Source organism: Octopus bimaculoides, chromosome 5, assembly GCF_001194135.2.
Source record: "Octopus bimaculoides isolate UCB-OBI-ISO-001 chromosome 5, ASM119413v2, whole genome shotgun sequence".
Lineage (NCBI taxonomy): Eukaryota > Metazoa > Mollusca > Cephalopoda > Octopoda > Octopodidae > Octopus > Octopus bimaculoides.
The window spans coordinates 54564682-54568568 of NC_068985.1; the positions used below are offsets into that span (position 1 = coordinate 54564682).

At 30.5% G+C, this 3887-nt stretch overlaps 1 protein-coding gene across 1 annotated transcript in view; it reads left to right on the top strand.

Annotated features, from left to right (window-relative positions):
- Window positions 1-1683: 1683 nt before the first annotated feature.
- The window catches only part of LOC106878880 (zinc finger protein with KRAB and SCAN domains 1), a 47599-nt gene continuing 45395 nt past the window's right edge, over window positions 1684-3887 (top strand). The window contains exon 1 of the mRNA XM_052968395.1: window positions 1684-2384. The gene's annotated coding sequence lies outside the window, so the exon portion shown is untranslated. The remainder of the gene's footprint in view (window positions 2385-3887) is intronic.

Sequence of the window (3887 nt, forward strand, 5' to 3'; positions counted from 1 at the left end):
GTGTGTGTGTGTGTGTGTGACTATATTGTCTTACAGATACCGTCGTAAAGAATTATTTTTGAAGAATTCTTTATTATTATTATTATTAATCTTTTGTTTGTTTATTTCAAAATTACATGTAATATATGTCAGAATGTAATTCTAGTGATACTACACCCATGTCGACTTACCAGAATGAATCTTGGAATAATCACATAATTCTTTCTGTGGTTATCCATAATACATTATATAACATAATACACACGCGCGCGCACACACGTACATGTACATACATACATGCATATATATATATATATGTATATGCTTTTACCGGTTTCAGCTAGGGGCTGTGGCCATACTGGGGCACCGGAACAACCACATGGTTTTATAATTAATTAGAAAAGTTAAAAATGTGTAAAAATAAAATAAATTTGAATTGTTTTAATACTATTTTTTTCTTAACATGAAGCATTGTTTTAATGTGCTATTTTAGCTGAAGTAATTATTTTCCTCATTGCAAAATGTTATCTAATTCATTCACTTGATTTTTTTATCCTTTGCTAGTATTTCTTCAAAGTTTATTTCGTTTTTATTTTCCTAATTAAAGGCTAACTAATTGATTGTAAGAATTGTAAATAAAGACACCATCAAAATGCGATAGATATCAAAATTCTTCACTTAAGTGGAGAATGTTGATATTTATTTATTTGTTTTTATAATAGATAATACAAATATTATCTATTATCTACTCTATCTTATCTTTTTCCATAATTTGTTATTGTTGATTTTTTTTTTCAGAAGAAAAAAAAACCCATACAAATAGAAAAATTTAAAACAGCATTTATGTTAATTCGCTAATGTACTTGGTACCTCAAAGTTAGAAAGAACACTGATTCTAAAAGATTTAAGTATTAATAAAGACCCCGAAAATCAATATCTATCAAGTTGCCATTAAGCAACTCCATTCCATATTTTTATCAAGCTCTAAAATTGGTAGGGTTTATCTTTTATTTATTTCACAACCATATATCACACACACACATATATATTATATGTTTTAGCAATAGGGGACGAAAAATCACCAGATAACTGCTGTCTTCTACATTTTATCACCCAATTTTATTGCTATTACAAACAAGGACAGATGTTATGTAATTGGTGAGACGGTGAGATCCATTACGAAAGAAAAATGTTGGTCAAAGTCGAGTTTGTAATTAAAAAGCAGCGGCAGTCCATGTTTCGTACAGAGAGAGACTATTCCATATTCCACACAATTATTATTTCTGTTAGTTCAGGAGAGAAGGTAAGTGGGGAAAAAATAACTTCTTAATACAGTTACATATTTGCAGAGAAAGAAGGAAGGTGGTCGTTGGAGTTTTTAGACAATTAGTGGCAGTTTGTTAATTGAAAATGATGAAGGAATTTAGTTGATCACATCACTTGCTAAGAGAGAGAGAGAGATGTAGGTCATTTTCCTAGGAAGCTTTAACCAAGATGGGAGGAGGCGGAGGAAGAGGAGATCAGGCAAGTGCAGCAGAGAGGGAGGGGAGGGAAGTAATGGTTACAGCGTTGGAATTTAGTGTGGAAAAGAGAGAGAGAGAGAGTGATAGAAGGAGGAAAGGTCGTAATGAAAGTAGCGGCAGGAGGAAGTAGTGGAGGAAGGAGTGAGCTATTGGAGGAGGCGACTAGTTCCACATGCCCACCACTACTTCCTTGTTGAGTTCACCTACTCGATTTGATAGTCACCACCATCCCAGTCAATGCTAGAAAACTTACAATAAAACAAATAATATACTGCAGCAGAAAAAAAGTTGCAAACTACTCATTTTTAAAAACTATTTTCCTTTTTCAGAATATTTATTTTTTCTTTTCTTTAAAACTCAGTTTGAACTTGAAATTTCTGAAGAAAATGTCATGTGCGATATAAAAGTTAAAAATATAAATAAAAACAAACCAAAAAGAAAACTATATTTTTGAATGGATTGTCACATAGTGGGGGATCAGTTGGTACTGACAATATCTGTAATTAATCGATCTTGTACTCAATAACCAACGCTTAGGTATACTTTCAGCTACACGATTGTAGCATGTTCTGTTTTCGTCACAGAGAGCAGGTGCTGAACACTTAGATAGGTAGACTGCTTGGTATCCATACCTAACATACAATTGCCTAGCAGATCCTTAAGGGCTGACTTTAAAACAGTCGCCGGAATCTGTAGGGAAATATATAGATATTAACATTTCAACACACGCACTTACACACACACACACATATATATATATATATAATATAATATATATATATATATATATACATATATATATACACCCACCCGCATATGCTATAATATAGCCATTATTACCAACCCAAGAATTATATCAGTCCAACTAGTGATGGCATCCAGGTTTGTTTTATCTTTTTCATTAATATATTTTTGGTATTTCGATCTTCATTAGAAATTACTCAATCTTCTCAATTCTTGTATCATTCCTGATCTTTTGTGCTAATTCATTAGAAATTTAGCAAAGCAAATAAACATTTGTCCGAAGTTAACTTAATATCGATGTCTGCCATACAAAACAAGAAGAATTATTTGTTTTAAAACATATTTATTTGGCAATGATGCTCAACAACTGGCCATCAAATTTATTTACCATCTTGGGAAAAATTGCGTAATAATTTTAGCTCAGCTTCAAAGTAAATTCTTCTCTTTTTTATTCCTCTTTTCTCTGTCAAAAGATGCCTTTTAAATAATTGTTTGATTGTGGAATATTTCTTGTAAAAAAATTTTTTTTTCTTGTTGAAAAATATTTCCTCTATGTTGCATGTTTTTTCAAATTACAGAAAACCAAAACTATTTAAAATTGTGATTATTGCAATCATTAAATTATTTTTTTTATTCAAGTGAAATAAAATTTAAATAAACTTTCTTCTTCAGAAGTAAAAGATATTTTTTCTCTTTCCATTGAAAAAAAAATTGATAATTTTTTTTAGAAAATCGAATCTGTTTCGCAATTTAAAAGAAAAGCAAAACAATATATATTTTTCTTTGTTTCAACACAGCAAATTACTGACACAATCTTTGTTATATATATATATAAACGGTTCCATTCTTGAGTAGCTTTGACCAATTCTTACTGTCATCAACGTAAAATCTTCATTTCCACTGGAAATAGAAAACGAAATGTTATTTGGTCTTACGTAATCCTGTTCTATTTGAAGAATTTTTTTATAATTTCTATTTTATATCAAGCTAATTCCACTAAATTATTCCTATCTTTAGGATAAAATGCAAAAAATAATTTCATTCTTCGAAGTATCTTGGTTTTTACAATTTTTTTTTGTATATAAACTTCTCTTCTTGAAAATGTTAGTCCCAATTTTTTCATCTGTCATCATCGCCGTCAGAGTATGTTTATGTTGTTATGTTTTGTATTTCTGAGCACATGTGCTCACAGCTTGCACCTCCTCCATCTCTCGCACTTCCCTCAACGGGGAGGGAATTTTTTCTACTCCACATTACTTTGGCTTCTACTTAACTTCATCCTTCTCTCACATTCCCCTTTGCTTTAATCAATCTCTAAATTTAAATTCATTTCACCCAACCATAAAATATCCATTATATCCATGCTTATATGCATCAATATATATATATATATAGATAGATGTATATATTTTAATCTGTCTCTTCAATAACCGTTCTTTCACAGAAGCTTCAAGTCGAAGTCTTCTGCTCCATATTCTATTTTTATGAAGATATTTTCTTTAGTCGAACACCGTACTAACCATGCTTATCTGTTTAAAGAGGAGGAGTTTACAAAAAAAATCCCCGCCTGTTTTTCAGCCACATGTGTGTATAGACAATACTCACTGTTTATATATATATATATATAATATATATATATAT